A 16973-nucleotide genomic window follows, 5' to 3' on the forward strand; every position below is an offset into this window, starting at 1 on the left:
ATCCTCATTTTTGGCTCCAAGCTACAGGACGTTCTCAACTTACAACAGTTCATTTAGTGACCATTCAAAGTTACGACAGCACTGGGGGGGAAAAAGGGGAGGGGACTTAGGAACGCCTTTGACCCTGCAGCATGATCAAAATTCAGACACTCGACAACTGACTTATATTTATGACCGGTCGCCGTATCCCGGAGTCATGGGATTTCCCCCTTTTTGTGACCTTCTGAGAAGCCAAGTCAACGGGGAAGCCAGATTTGCTTAACGGCCCGTTTTTTTTTTTTTTTTTTAATTTGATTTATATGCCGCCCTTCTCCGGAGACTCAGGGCGGCTTACAATGCGTTAAGCAATAGCCTTCATTCTTTTGTATATTTTATACAAAGTCAGCTTATTGCCCCCACAAACTGGGTCCTCATTTCACCTACCTTAGAAAGGATGGAAGGCTGAGTCAACCTTGAGCCTTGGAGAGATTCGAACCAGCAGAAATTGCAGGCAGCTGTGTTAATGACAGGGTGCACTAAACCACTGTACTATCAAGGCTCTTGCTCGGTTACTAACTAAACCAACTGCCGTCGTTCGCTTAACAATGGTGGCAAGAAAGGCATTAAAACGGGGCAAAACTCGCAAATGTCTCACTTAGCAACAGAAATTGGGGAGGTCAGTTTATGGTCATAAGTTGAGGGCTACCTGTATTCACCTAGACATTTCTCTCTGTTTGGCTCTTTTTTTAAATCACCCCTGATTTAAACAAAAGCACCAGCCATTTTCTTGTCTTTCCAACAACGAGCTGTCCATACCAGAACAGAACAGAATAACAGCATTGGAAGGGACCTCGTAGGTCATCTAGTCCAACCCTCCGCTCAAGCAGGGGACCCTACACCATTTCTGACAGATGGCAGTCCAGTCTCTTCTTGAAAGCTTCCAGGGATGAAGCTCCCACAACTTCCGAAGGCAACTTCTGTTCCATGGGTCGATTGTGCAGTACACGCCAAAAGAAGGCTTGGGAAGGTAAGTAGAAGCGAGGGGGGGAGGATCAGCTGTGCGGCGCGATTTAGCTTAGCTAGAAAGCAGGGTTTCCACGCGGCACAGCTGATCGTCAGAAATACCAGTTCGGAGGAATCAGTAGCTTTTTTAAACCGGTAGCATTTCACCCCTGCTTGACCCTCTCCTCTCTGTGACAGCTCCTCAAGTATTGAACATTGCTATCATGTCTTCCCTTAGTCCTTCTTTTCACTAAACTAGACGTACCCAATTCTTGCGACCGTTCATCGTATGTTTTAGCCTCCAGTCCCCTCATCGTCTTGGTTGCCCTTCTCTGCACTCTTTCTAGAGTCTCGCCGTCTTTTTTATAGTGTGGTGACCAAAACTGGATGCAGGATTCCAGGTGTGGCCTTACCACTGAAATCTAACAACGATGACCCCAACCTCTGTCGACAGAAGGAGAATGGCACCGCCGGCAACAGAGAAACTGCTTTTTAAGCAAAAAACGGGAGTAAATTATATCCTGAAACCTCATTTTTAAACCTTTTCTCCCAGCGAAGGCCGGAACCTGAGATTTATACTTCTACGATCCGTCAAGGCGGCAACTGAGGGGAATTGTATTTCAATCCCTCCCATGGCCATCAAATCACAGAAAGTTCTGTCGGCAAAAAAAAAGAATCCTGTTCTGTGGATTCAACACAATGTGGTTTGCACTGGAACTAACCACGGTTAGTTGGAACTAACCATGGTTTATTGAATAATCCCCAATCATGGAGGTTCACGACGCACCTCAAAAGCGAAATCCCATTTTGACAGCGCAACAATCAAATTCTGTGACCATTTCACAGATGGGGGAGGATAAAAGCCGAAGGTAACACAATGGGTTGAAGAAAACACCGCACAGGGAATCCTCGAATCACAAGCACAACTCGCCACAACCAACTCGCTACGGCCCACTCGCCACAATCAAACTCACGGCAGCCAATTTGCCACAGGACCAGAGTTCCACTAATATGGAAGCCGTCGTGGAATAGAATCATTAAAGAAAGGACGCAAAAGGAGGGACAGAATGAAATGGGAATGACAGCAATTAAACTAATTTTTTAAACTGTTTTAAAATAATGACATTGATTCGTTGAATTGCCCTGCAGTGAGTCGGCCACGCAGAGTTGTCCCGTTACACATCAAGACTATCCCAAAGTTGCTTTTTGAAAAAGCAGCTGGACTTGGTTTTTCCTTGAAGAGGTTTCCCTTCTCATCCAAGAAGCTTCTTCCGTTCTGACTCAGTCTTCAGCCAGAACTTGAGGAAGCTTCTTGGGTGAGAAGCGAAACCTCTTCAGGAAAAAAAACAACAACGTCCAGTTGCCTTTTGAAAAAAGCACTTTTGGGACAACCATGACCTGGATGACCAAGAACCGAGGGAGAGACAGAGAGAGAGGGATTGAGGGAGAGAGAGAAAGAAAGAAAGAAAGAAAGAAAGAAAGAAAGAAAGAAAGAAAGAAAGAAAGAAAGAAAGAAAGAAAGAAAGAATGAGAGGCAGCTTCTGTTTCCAGCTCAGACATCTTTTTCAAACCCAAGTCGTCTTAATAGCCTGGGTGCACAGCCTTCGAAAACCAACTTTGCATTTTAATCAGGGCAAGCGAGCTCACGCGCCGCGAGCCAGAGACAAGCAGGCAGCCATTCAACGGGGCTAACCTACCCTGTCTAGTAAGTCAGGTTGGAAGGAGGGGAAGGCCGGAAGGAGCCCCAGGGACTGCTCGAACTTAATTGCCATCCTTGCAACCCCAATAATAATAATATATTTTGTTTTTATTCCAATGTGGCGTGGCCGCCCACTCCCACGAACTCCAGGAGGCATGCCGCGCCTCGTACATGGGTCCGAAGAGTTAAAAAGGTAGATGAAACAAGAAATGAGGAGCCTTGGTGGAGCAGCGGACTAAAGCGCTGTTAAATAGCACTTAGCTGCCTGCAATTACTGCAAGTTCAAATCTCAGCAGGCTCAAGGTTGACTCAGCCTTCCATCCTTCCAAGGTAGGTAAAATGAGGACCCGGATTGTGGGGGCAATAAGCTGACTTTGTATAAAAAAGAACACCACTTAGGGGGGACCGAAAGCCCTACTAAGCAGGTATATACAAAAAGTATGAAGGCTGTTGCTTAATGCATTGTAAGCCGCCCTGAGTCTCCGGAGAAGGGCGGCATATAAATCGAACCAATAAATAAATAAATAAGATTTTTTAAAAAATAAATACAATAAAACAGAACAGGGCAGCGTGCACTCCACCCCACCCCACCCCCACACCCACCCACAACAAAACAAATCTGGGAAGGAAGCCAGGTTTACAAGCTTTTTCAGAACCGCTTAGGGAATAAGATTCACCCTTTTGCAAAAGAAAAACAAAAAAAACAAAAACAACCCACATATCTAGTTGCACACTTGGCCGAGGCGTGGCCGGTTTCTGTCTCTTCTTGGAGATTTGCCCGGGATGGGTGTGTGCTTTTTAGACTTTGGTTGTGTCTGGGGGGAGAGCGTGCAAATGTAGGTATGCGTGGGGAGTTATTCACGGCTGCTGCTTCCCTGGGGTGAGGTGGAGGGTGGGGGCATTTCTTCTCTGGAAGCTTTTCAAGAAATGTCCTGCTCTGCACCCAAAAGAGGGAAGTGGGAATTTGCTGACGGATCGACCGACTTTACTTTTGCCCACCTCCTCTGTAACAGTAACAAGGGTGAGAAGGGACCTGGGAGGTCATCCAGTCCAACCCCCTGCTCACGCAGGAGAGATCTCTACTAGGGATTCGAATAGTGGTGGGATTCAAAAAAGCTTTTACTGTCCGTTCTGTGGGTGTGGCTTGGTGGGCGTGGCTTGATGGGCGTAGCAGGGGAAGGACGCTGTAAAATCTCCATTCCCTCCTCACTCTAGGGGGAAAGGATACTGTAAAATCTCCATTCCTACCCCACTCCAGGGGAAGGATACTACAAAATCTCCATTCCCACCCCATTCCAGGGGAAGGATACTGTAAAATCTCCATTCCTACCCCACATGGGTGACTCCACACCAGCCGGAGAAGCCACAGAGCCACATCGTGACACCAAAACCGACAATCCACAGGTCACGATGCCTTACGCAGATGCTCACTACTATTGCGCACATACGATACACAAATTCCCTTCCTTGGTGGGGAACCTGTAGGAACAGGAAACGGGCGTGTTCCAGCTCCTTCAAAAAAAGACAGGTATGAATTTTTTTTGCAGGGGTTCCAACAGTTGAGTCAACAGATTTTCTTCCCAGTCCTACTTCTGCTCAACACCCCCCAACACCCTTGCCTGTGGAAAAAAAAAAAATACCGAACAGAACAAGGAAAAAGTCTTGGGCATTCTATCCCCGGCAACTATCTTGTGGGAAGATGTTTATTTATTTATTTTATTTTATTAGTCATATTTCTATGCCGCCCACTCTCCGAGGACTCTGGGCGGCTTCCACCAAAGAACAGTATACTAAATAGCATATTTCCCCCAACAATCTGGGTCCTCATTTTACCCACCTCGGAAGGATGGAAGGCTGAGTCAACCTTGAGCTGGTGAGATTTGATCCGCTGATCTGCTGAACTAGCAGTCAGCTGAAGTAGCTGCAGTACTGCACTCTAACCACTGCGCCACCTCGGCTCTTATAGATAGATAGATAGATAGATAGATAGATAGAATAGATAGATAGATAGATAGATAGATAGATAGATAGATAGATAGATAGATAGATTTTATTTATTTATTTTCATATTTCTATGCCGCCCACTCTTCGAGGACTCTGGGCGGCTTCCACCAAAGTATACTAAATAGCATATTGCCCCCTAACAATCTGGGTCCTCATTTTACCCACCTCGGAAGGATGGAAGGCTGAGCCAACCTTGAGCTGGTGAGATTTGATCCGCTGATCTGCTGAACTAGCAGTCAGCTGAAGTAGCTGCAGTACTGCACTCTTAACCACTGCGCCACCTCGGCTCTTATGTTCCCTTCTGATCCAAAGTTCTGTAGCCCTAAATTGTTGCCCTAGAGCGGGTGTCGGCAACCTGCGGCTCTGGAGCCGCATGCGGCTCTTCCGTCCCCCCCCCCTCGCTGTGGCTCTCTGTTGGCCCTTCGCCCTCCCCTTCCAGTCACTCCTCACCTAGCCTGAGAAAGAGAGACAGAGGGAGACAGAGATATGAGAGAGAGAGAGAGAGAGAGAGAGAGAGAGAGAGAGAGGGAGGGAGAGAGAGAGAGGGAGGGAGAGAGAGAGAGAGAGAGAGGCACACACACACACACACACAGAGATACCTGTTTCCCACAGAAAACACCAGGAGCCACAAAATCTGGGTAGGCGTGGCTGGGGGGGGTCATGTGACCAGTGGAAGTGAGTGACGTTGAGATGGCCACGCCCACCCAGGTTTTGTGGTTCCCGCTGTTTTCTTTTCTGTGGGAAACGGGTCCAAATGTCTCTTTGACTGTTGAAGGTTGCAGACCCCTGTCCTAAATTTAAAGACTTGAGCAGGGATGGATTTACCTTGGCCCTTATTCTAATCCTTGTCATGTTCCTTGAAGTTCTTTTTGACCTCGGCCACGTCATGAAGTGGAAAGGAGACCTTTTAAGACATCTCCTGCCACCTGCGGGCTGGATCCTTGCTCTCTCGGGCAGCCAAGAGACATAGTTCCGTGGATCTGGAGAACTTTTAATATTGCACGGAGGAGGAGACATTGCTGGCAGACTGTGGTGAGACTCCTCCTTAACGAGGACTTCCCTGGATCCAAAGGGATTTTAGACAGGTGCCAAGAGCCTGTAGTACAGTGGACTAAGCACTGTTATTAAGAACTGCTGCTTGCAATTACTGCAAGTTCGAATCTCACCAGGCTCAAGGTTGACTCAGCCTTCCATCCTTTCTAAGGTAGGTAAATTGAGGACCCAGTTGTGGGGGCAATAAGCTGACTTTGTATAAATATACAAAAGGATGAAGGCTATTGCTTAACGCGTTGTAAGCCGTCCTGAGTCTCCGGAGAAGGGCGGCATATAAATTAAAGCAAAAAAAAAAAAAAGTCTCCTCTCTCCATCTTATTTAATGACCCCAGGAAGCCCCGCTGTGAAAAGTTCATCTTATAACAATTTAGGATTCAGCATTATCCAGGCTCGGCTGATGTCATCTCCCTGGTTGTGTTGATGATACCATCATGGTCTTCTCCCGCTTCCTGGAGGCTTGGAGGATCTGGATGGCCAAAGAAGAAGCGAACACTGAACTAAGACTAAGTTAACTGTGTTGTCCATCAAGGCTGAGCCTTGATAGCACAGTGGTCTAAGCACCCTGTCATTAACACAGCTGCCTGCAATTTACTGTTGGTTCGAATCTCTCCAAGGCTCAAGGTTGACTCAGCCTTCCATGAGGACCCAGTTTGTGGGGGCAATAAGCTGACTTTGTATAAATATACAAAAGGATGAAGGCTATTGCTTAACGCATTGTAAGCTGCCCTGAGTCTCCGGAGAAGGGCGGCATATAAATCAAATTTAAAAAAAAAAAAAGTCTGTCTGTCTGTTTTGGTGGCATTTCTGAATGAAGGGCCATCATCACCCCGAAGAAGCTGGTTTATGACTCATAAGTGCTGTTGGAAGAGTCGACGGAAGCCATGGCTTACAGAGAGCTTCACGGCTTGCCACCAAGTTACATTCAAGACTGGAACAATCCCAATGACTGCAACCATCAGTGTCTCCTGCTCGGGGGGGGGGGGGGTTGGACTAGATGACCTACAAGGTCCCTTCCAGCTCTATCCTGATTGATTGATTCAACCTAGAAATAAGGAGGAATTTTTCTGACGGAACAATCCACCGATGGAACAGAAGTGGCCTTCAGAAGTTGTGGGAGCTTCATCCCTGGAAGCTTTCAAGAAGAAGACCGGACTGCCATCGGTCAGAAATGGTGTAGGACGGTCTCCTGCTTGGGCGCGGGGTTGGACTAGATGACCTTACAAGGTCCCTTCCAACTCTGTTATTCTATATTCAATGGAACAGAAGTTGCCTTCAGAAGTTGTGGGAGCTTCATCCCTGGAAGCTTTCAAGAAGAGACTTGGACTGCCATCGGTCAGGAATGGTGTAGGGTCTCCTGCTTGGGTGAAAAGGGGGTTGGACTAGATGACCTACGAGGTCCCTTCCAACACTGTTTAATCAACTGCCTTCCAGAAGCAACAAACAGCACAGCTCTTCCAGAGGTTGGTGGGATAATAATACACAGATAGTCCTCGGCTTACGGCAGTTCGTTTAGTGACCGTTCGAAGTTACAACGGCACTGAAAAAAGGGACTTAGGACCGTTTTTACACTTACGACTGTTGCAGCCTCCCCACGGTCCCATGAACAAAATTCAGATGCCTGGCAACAGACTTGTATATATGACAATCACAGCGTCCCTGGTGTCACATGATCCCCTTCTGATGAGCCAAGTCAACAAGGAAGCTAGATTCACTTCACGACCGTGTTATTGACTGAACAAGCGCAGTGATTCACTTAACAACGGGGGCAGGAAAGGTCGGCCCATGGAGCCAAATTCACCGAACCACAGTTTTCACTTAGCATGAGAAATTTTGGACGTAAGTTGAGGACTGTCTGTAGCTTGATAAAGGCTTATCTTACACATTCAGATGGGAGACGTGATGGCTCAGCAATTAAGACGCTAAGCTTGTCGATCGAAAGGTCAGCAGTTCAGCGGTTCGAATCCCTAGCGTCGCATAACGGGGTGAGCTGTTACTTGTCCCAGCTTCTGCCAACCTAGCAGTTCGAAAGCACGTAAAAAATGCAAGTAGAAAAATAGGGACCACCTTTGGTGGGAAGGGAACAGCGTTCCGTGCGCCTTTGGCATTGAGTCATGCTGGCCACATGACCACGGAGACGTCTTCGGACAGCGCTGGCTCTTCGGCTTTGAAACGGAGATGAGCACCGCCCCCTAGAGTCGGGAACGACTAGCACAGTCGTTACCTTTTTATACATTCAAAAGATTGAATCGTTTATTGCAGTTCTGTAAACCAGGGGTCCTCCCAACCCCCCCCCCCCATCTGTGGACCAGCACCGGGCCACAGCATGCCAGAAACCGGGCCGCGTAAACAAGCAAAGCCCCATCCGTGGGATGCAGGCAGTCCACGAAACCACGCCCCCTCCGGTCCACAGAAAAACCTCTCTCCACGAAACCAGTCCCCGGTGCCCAACAGGTTGTTGGTGGTGGTGGGGGCACTCACTGCTATAAACTATCCAGGTGTCCTTTGGGATTTGCAACAGAGCTTCAATCCAACAAAAGAAAGCCATTTTTTGCCATTCGCGGAATAATAAAAGGCTACCAGGTTTCAGTCTAACCCTCTCGGTCACGAATGCGTTACAGGGTCGACGGGCTCACCCACCCAGAGCAAAGAACCGGTGTCACGCCTTAATTCCCTAGAAGAACATACACACACCCTTTTAGCTAAAATTAGTTTTTTTTTTTTTCCTGCAAGAGCTGCTCTCCCTAGCTTTGCTTCAGACAGGAAACAGGTTTCGAACTTACAGCTTTGGCCAGACGGAAGGCCTTCTCCGGGAGCCAGAAGAGCTTCGTTATTTCACACAAGAAGAAGCCGTCTCTGGGGGGTCTCCATCCCCACCACCACCTTCCCTCCCCATTGGGTTGAACCCGAAATCGGGTGAGATGCTTCCCCTGGGGAGGAAGACTTCGAGGCGCCCTCCCCCAGAAGACTTCAAGAGGCCCTTCCCTTGCCGCCTTTGAGATCCCAATCAGAGGTGCAAAATTCCAACCGCAAGGACCCTTGGCCAGGGTTGGGGAATGGGGTGGGTGGGGGTCCTCTCCTCGTCTTGCAGGGGGGTGGGGGAAGAGAGGGAGGACGCCCACACCTCCAGTCTCCATCTCCAGGCCATCGGAAGCCGGGCTGAACCCCTCTGAGCCCACCCACCCACCCCGGGGCCAGGTGTAACGAGAGCGCGTCTCCTCCGCCTTTTTCCACCGAGAGCTTACCGCGATATTGGAGAGCTCCGGCTAAGCGGACGGTGACGCTTCCGACCAGGGGCTCGCCTGGGCTGTAGACCACCCGGCTGTCGCTCAAGCGGATCTCGAAGAGCTGGACCTTCCCCATCGCCGGGCCCAGACTTAAGAGGGAGGGGAAGTGGAGAGTTGGGGGGGGGGGGGAGAGAGAGAAAAAGGCTTGGCTCAGCTGGGATGCTCCGAGCTCCGCTGCGTTTTTTTTGGCTTTTCCTTATTTCGGGGGTGGCTGCGTTTTTACGCACCGCGCGCTCTCTATCTTTCCCTCTCTGGCTCCTGCCCGACCTGAATTGCGGAATCCGCAAGCTCCCTTCGCTCTACCTGCGGCCTCGGGGGCGGGGCTTCGAGGGCACCGCCCCCTTCCAGGGGCCTCCCCTGTCCCCTCCCCTTTAACACCCCCCCTTCCAGCCCCAAACCGCTTCGGGGGTGGGGTGGAGGGCGGAATCAGCTGTGCCAGCTGTCTTGCGCTTGGCTAAGCGAGAGGTGTGCGCGCTTGGAGCAAGGCAAGCCTCTCCCCAAGTGAATGCTTCGGATTCCAGCTCCCATCATCCCCGCTGTCGGGTCGAGAAGGGGGTTGATGAAGCTCCCGGTTTCGAGGGGAGGGATGGAGATCTACCGGGGGTGGGAGGGTAAACCCTGAAAAGTGTTTAAAAATGAAAAAAAAAAATGCCCTGGTGGTGCAGCAGACTAAAGCCCTGTTATTAACATCAGCTGCCTGCAATTACTGCAAGTTCAAATCTCACCAGGCTCAAGGTTGACTCAGCCTTCCATCCTTCCGAGATAGGTAAAATGAGGACCCAGATTGTGGGGGCAATAAGCTGACTTTGTATAAAATATACAAAAGTATGAAGGCTATTGCTTAACACATTGTAAGCCGCCCTGAATCTCCGGAGAAGGGCAGCATATAAATCAAATTTTTTTTTTAAAAAAAGGGAAGGCTTTGCTCAACTTGGAAAGGCGAACCAAGGGGGCCAACGCCTCCAGGTGGAGATTTCCAGGTGGAACATCGGAGCGACGGGGACCCATCATCCCCAGCCGCGCTCAAGACAAACGCAGGGGGGAAAAGGCTACTCAAGGGAGTAAATCAGAACGAGAAATGACACATTTGGTACCTTTCCCTGGTCCTGAGTGAAGCTTGATCGGTTGAACTCCTACCTGCTAGGGCAGCTAGGCCAACAGATAAGAGCAGGCTGTGCTTAAAAAGGAGAGGGACATTTTGGGGGGTGTCATGGCTCACCCCAAATCTATTTTTTCTTCCAAATCAGGTCCTAGCTCAAATCTCCCGAGTTAATTTGGTCCTATTATTGTCTCTGGGACTGGTCCGCTTCACAGAGTTGTTGTGAGGCTGGAAAGGAGAAGCACAGTGTCTTGAAGAGAAAGAGGAAATACAAACTGAATGTAGTAATTACATGAAGAATAAAAAGCATTCCGCCCATTAATTTGTTCACTTCATTAATTCATGGACTCTGGGTGCCAATTATCCACAGGTTGAACCCACACAAATGTCGTTTTATCCTGGGGGAGAGGGAGGCATTAGTGTTGTGCAAATCCACCCCACGGTTATGGTTTATTGCCCTGTTCAGACCCAGAAAAATGGCTTAATCTGGGTTAAATCAGGTGAGGCATAGGTAGACCCAGCCTTAAAAGATTTTCTTATCTCTTGTTTCGTTCAGCACATTTATTCGCGCCCATCATATGGTCTGGCAAACTGGCAAGCGGTGCCACTCGGAGACTGAATTTGCATTATAAAAACGAATATACAGAACAAGGGAAAGCCTCCCGTTCGGAAGGTTGAGGGTTCAATCCTAGGTAGCTGCAGATATTTCTCTTCTAGGGCACACAGAGAAAAAATAATAATAATATCTGCTGTGAACTCAGCATGGCGTCAGGAAGGGCATCCGGCCAGCAAATGCTCAGCTCCTTCCAGGCTCTACCCCGAATTAAGAAATTACAGGGTCGTAAAAAAGGAGTATTCTAGATGCAGATCATGGAGTCTTTATTCTGGCAAGGTTTTATTCAGGCTGTGAAACTATAAAGGAGTCAGTTTGGAAGCGTCTCCAAGTGTCGTTTTTGGTTCTGGACCTGACCAACCTCTGAATCAAAAGAGGCGACTGATTTGCACTGTTCTTTTATAAAACAGCTCCTGAACTTCAGATACTTTGGCCACCAAATGAGAAGAGAGGAGTTCTTGGAGAAAACCCTGAGCTTGGGAAAAGACGGAAGGCAGAAGGAGTAGGGGGCGGCAAAGGATGAGATGGTTAGATAGGGTCATAAACAGGGGTGGGCTTCGAAAATTTAAGCAATGGGTTCTCTGCCTGGTTGCTGGGTGGGCGTGGCCTAGTCGGCCTCCTGCACCACAGTGGGAGGGGCATTTTTGCCCTCCCCGGGTTCCAGAGGCTTTCCTCGAGCCTCCGGGAGGGCGAAAACAGCCTCCACAGTCTCCAGAGCCTTCCCGAACTTCCAGTAGGCCCATTTTTCGCCCTCCCTGAGCCTCCGTGTGCACCCTGCACTTATCTGCATCCAAAACGGGCCGCGTGGAGGCTCCTGCGAGGGGAAGGACGGAGTGGGCAGGGCCAGCCAGGATTGGGATTTGGGGGTTCTCCGAACTGCACAGAACTTTCGCTAGAGGTTCTCCCGAACCCCCAGCAGCCCACTCCTAGTGGGTTGTATGCCCTCTCTGGGCTTTTGAATTTGAGCTTGCATTCTGATTGGTTGTCGGATTCCCATGGGGCCATGCAGAGCTAACTAGGTTGTATTTTTGAGCTTGGTTGACTCTTGCTGGGTGATGATGTAATGAAAGGGGCTTTAGGCAATTCCTACTGTGGCTCTGCTGGAAGGAGGTAGATCTTTGTTATGTAGAATAGGCTGGCCCAGGCCTTAATAGCCCATTGACAAAGGTGGGGGGGGGCTGAGTTTCTGCCTCCCTTTTAGGGGAAATATTCTGCTGTTTTAATATTTCCTAAAATATTTCTAGGAGAGAGGTGGGTGCTAACTTCCGACAGTGCAGGGAAGTGATTAGGGAACCAAGATCTCCACTTCTGGCTCAGCAGAAGCCCTGACTCATTTTCCTGGAATCCGTTGGCGGTCAACAGGAGCGAAAACGTTGAACAGTTGAAATTCAGTCAAGACAGACTGTGTTTGTTTGCAGCAACGTGGGGGAAAAAATAACTCATCTAGCTAAGGGGAGGGGTGAAAATCCCAACCAAAAGGCAGCAGGGGCTGCCTCTTAAGCCACACAGTTTGCCATCGGTACCTCGCCGTCATCTTCTAAAAGTTCTTTGAAGGACAGAATGAGTTGGAAAGTGATGATGATGATTATTTTGTAGCCCGCTCAGAAGGATCTGCGTGTAGGAAGGACAGTAAAGTAAAGGTATAGGTTCCCCTCGCACATGTGTGCTAGTTGTTCCTGACTTTAGGGGGCGGTGCTCCTCTCCGTTTCAAAGCCGAAGAGCCAGCGCTGTCCGAAGACGTCTCCGTGGTCATGTGGCCGGCATGACTCAACGCCAAAGGTGCACGGAACGCTGTTACCTTCCCACCAAAGGTGGTCCCTATTTTTTTTCTACTTGCATTTTTTACCTGCTTTCGAACTGCTAGGTTGGCAGAAGCTGGGACAAGTCACGGGAGCTCACCTCGTTTACGCGGTGCTAGGGATTCGAACCGCCGAACTGCTGACCTTTCGATCGACAAGCTCAGCGTCTTAGCCACTAAGCCACCACATCCCGGGAAGGACGATAGGCGATGTCATTTATTTTATTTTTATTTTTTTGCCTTCCCCCTGAGATTTTTCACAGCTCTTCTGAGCGAAAGGAGTGAGGTGTTAATCTTTTGAAGAAATGTCAGGTTTCTCCTGGAGCTGAGAAGATGCTTTCGCAGTTTGCGAAGCTCCGATTCTAGGCTGTTTTCTTAATTCTTCTTCTCCCCCCCCGCTTCTAGGATCCACCAGGAATACGGGAAAAGTATCATCCGTTTTCAGTTGGAAAGGGCACACGCTTGTAAATGAATATATATATGCCTCTCGCTATCTCGCCACCAAGCCTTCAGTCCAAAGTCTAACATTACTTCAACTGCGGAAGCCACGATTAAGTAAAGGGGAATAACAGCTAATTTAATTGGCTGTTTGGAATCGAGGCTGGGGAAAACCTGTTCTCCTTATTTGAAAGCGAGGGTAGGAAGAGGGAGACGGATTAAAGCGTTGCAAATCACAGGGTTGAGGCCTGCTGGAAAATGAACATTGCTCGGCTCTGTTCTTTTTAAAATAGGTGTACCACTGGAAATGTTGGGTGTCAGAAAAATTAGACGGCATCTGGTCGGAGAATGTAATCCTTGCTGCTTAAGTACTGGCTACTTTGGAAGATGACGTCTATTTGTTGGGAGATTTTGAGAAGAAGAAACAGGCCAAATAGAACAGAACAGAACAGAACAGAACAGAACAGAACAGAACAGCGCCTTGGTGGCACAGCAGACTAAAGCACTGTTAAGTAACACCAGCTGCCTGCAATTACTGCAGGTTCAAATCTCACCAGGCTCAAGGTTGACTCAGCCTTCCATCCTTCCGAGGTAGGTAAAATGAGGACCCGGATTGTGTGGGCAATAAACTGACTAAATAATAAATAAATAAATAAATAAACACCGCTTAGGGAGGCCCCCAAATGCCCTACTAAGCAGGTATATACAAAAGTATGAAGGCTATTGCTTAATGCATTGTAAGCCGCCCTGAGTCTCCGGAGAAGGGCGGCATATAAATCGAACCAATAAATAAATACAATAAATAAATAACAGAACAGAATAACAGAGTTGGAAGGGACCTTGAAGGTCTTCTAGTCCAACCTCCTGCACGAGCAGGAGGTCCTATATCATCTGGGACAAATTGCTGCCCAATCTCTACTTAAAAATTCCCAATGTCGGATGTCTACGGAGATTCTCAGTCATCCAGGTCATGGTTATCCCAAAGGTGTTTTTTTTTTTTTCAAGAGGCAAACTGGACTTTCTGGTTTTTCTTTGAAGACCTTTCACTTCTCATCCGAGAAGCTTCTTCAGCTCTGAGCTCTGAGTTGAAGAAGCTTCTTAGAGAAGAAGCGAAACGTCTTCAAAGAAAAACCAGAAAGTCCAGTTTGCCTCTTGAAAAAAAAAAAAAAAACATCTTTGGGACTTCCAGTGTTGGAGCATTCACAACTTCTGGAGGCCAGTTGTTCCACTGGTTAATTGTTCTCACTGTCAGGAAATTTCTCCTTAGTTCTAAGTTGCTTCTCTCCTTGATGAGTTTCCACCCGTTGCTTCTTGTTCTGCCTTTCAGGTGCCTTGGAGAATAGCTTGACTCCCTCTTCTTTGGGGCAGCCCCTGAGATATTGGAACACTGCTATCATGTCTCCCCTAGTCTTTCTTTCTTTCCCTTCCATCCTTTTTTTTCTTTCTTTTCTTTCTTTCTTTCTCTTTTCCTTCCTTCCTTCCTTCCTTCCTTCCTTCCTCTTTCTTTCTTTTCCTTCCTTCCTTCTTTTTCTTTTCTTCCTTTTTTCTTTTTCTTTTTCCTTTCTTTTTCTTTCTCTTTTCCTTCCTTCCTTTTTTCTTTCTTTCCTTTCTTTCTTTCTTTTTCTTTTCCTTCCTTCCTATTTTCTTTTCTTTTTCTTCCTGGGGGGCGGGTGTTACTGCAGGAATAATTTTAATTTAGAAGGGTGAGAGGGAAGGATCTCCTCGTCAATGCTTTGGGTCATCCTGGAGGCCAGGAGTTCTGCCAGGACCTTGGAAACATCTCCAAAGTGAGGTGACCAGGTGGCATTATCAGTTTGGGGTGGGGGGAAGATGCTTCAAATTTCTCTCCTTGTTGGATAGAAATTTCATAATCTAAACCAGGGGTCTCCCACCTTGGCAACTTTAAGACTTGTGGACTTCAACTCCCAGAATTCCACAAAGCAAAGCTGGCTGAGGAATTCTGGGAGTTGAAGTCCACAAGTCTTAAAGTTGCCAAGGTGGGAGACCCCTGATCTAAAGGAACCAGAAAGTTCACCAGGAGAAGACACAATTAGAAGATGTTCTCTGGACATGTCATCTCCCACAAGACCATGACCCAGGAGAATCAGGCCTGCGTTGACTCATCGGAAGGACCTGTTCTTGACGTCAGAGCAAAAGGATTGCAGTTCTCCAGGCATCAAGGCTGGAATTTCAGGATGCCTCTGAACACGATAAGCAAAGATTCCAAACTTTTTCAAGGCTGGTGGATGCATTTGGACTTCCTAAAAAAGCTGTGGAGCTCAGGATGAAGAAATGATAAGAGTATGGGTTGTTTTTCAGATTCCTAGTGTACTTTAGGTGGTTAATTGACGTTATTCCATCCAAGAGCTGAAGCCAAGTCTGATCTTGGTTAGGTTTGATGCTCAAGACAAGCCAGCAAGATTTCTTCTGCCTTTGCTGATCGAAAATGTTATTCTTCGCCCTAGAAGCAACATTCTTGGCAGATGCTTCATTTAAACTACAAATTACTCAACTCTCTGATTCGGTAACAATTTGTTCCTCCTGTCCAAATAAAACAAAAAACTCGTGCTTTTTTTTTTTTTTTAAAGTCCTACAGGGAAAGCCAGAAGGGGAATGCATGCGTAAGCCCAGGTTTTTCTTACGAAAAAAAAGTCATCAAATACCATTTGTGAGTAAGAAAACCGGTAAGGCGAGCAATGAATCAGCGGTTCATTATGAAACAGGTAAATATTTTTATGCCCATTTCACAGGTGGGAAGACCAAAGCTGTCAAGCAGCTCGAGCCCTTTTCGGCCAATCCAGTCGGGTGATTCAAGGCACCGAGAGCAGCATCGACAGGTGTCCAACCTGGTGATTTGCTCGTGGCATCGGATTCCCCAAAAAATTCACAAGTAATCCGCTGCCTCCTTGGTGACTCAGGAAGGTAGGTCTACTGGCTGTAGACCATCAAGGTGAAGATTCTGAAAGACGTTCAAGAGAAGCTGTTGGGTTCCTTCTATCGGTGCAGCTTTAATAGTAACCAACCTGAGAAAAATAGTCCCAACACAGCCACCAGGTTTTTGTAGTCTATTTAGGGACCGCTCTCTTGATATTAGGAGAGTTGGTCATGTTCTCTATGAAGTCCATCATGGTCCAAACACTTGGGATTCCACATATCATTCTCGACGTACCGGACTGCGAACTCCTACTTGGCTCGGCTTCACAGCTGCCTTGAAAACTCAATACTCCCAGTTTCAACCAAGAACCCATTCCGAATCTTCCCTGGATGCCCAGAAATGAGATCCCCTGATTATTACTGTGTTTTTCCCCCAAAATAAGACCCTGTCTTGTATTTCTTTTTGAACCCTGAAATAAGTGCTTGGCCCAGAGGTGGGTTTTTCAGCAGGTTCTGACCAGTTCTGGAGAACCGGTAGTGGAAATTTTGAGTAGTTCAGAGAATCGGTAGTAAAAATTCTGACTGGCCCCGTCCCCATCTATTCTCTTGCCTCCCGAGTCCCAGTTGACTGGGAGGAAATGGAGATTTTACAGTATCCTTCCCCTGCCACACCCACCAAGCCACGCCCACAGAACTGGTAGTAAAAAGAGCCTTGATAGTACAGGGGTTTAGTGCACCCTGTTATTAACACAGCTGCCTGCAATTTCTGCTGGTTCGAATCTCTCCAAGGCTCAAGGTGGACTCAGCCTTCCATCCTTTCTAAGGTAGGTGAAATGAGGACCCAGTTGTGGGGGCAATAAGCTGACTTTGTATAAATATACAAAAGGATGAAGGCTATTGCTTAACGCATTGTAAGCCGCCCTGAGTCTCCGGAGAAGGGCGGCATATAAATCAAATTAAAAAAAAAAACTTGAAACCCACCACTGGCTTGGCCTTATTACCATGCACTCAAAAGCCCAATTGGGCTTATTATCAGGGGATGTCTTATTTTGGGGGAAAAACAGTATTTTTTTTTTTATAATTGCACATTAGTATCTTCAAAACGGTAATGTTAAGTTAGCTTGGCAAGA

Source organism: Pituophis catenifer, unplaced genomic scaffold (assembly GCF_029215685.1).
Source record: "Pituophis catenifer annectens isolate HBS135680 unplaced genomic scaffold, rPitCat1.0.hap2 SCAF_120, whole genome shotgun sequence".
NCBI classification, from domain to species: Eukaryota; Metazoa; Chordata; class Lepidosauria; order Squamata; family Colubridae; genus Pituophis; species Pituophis catenifer.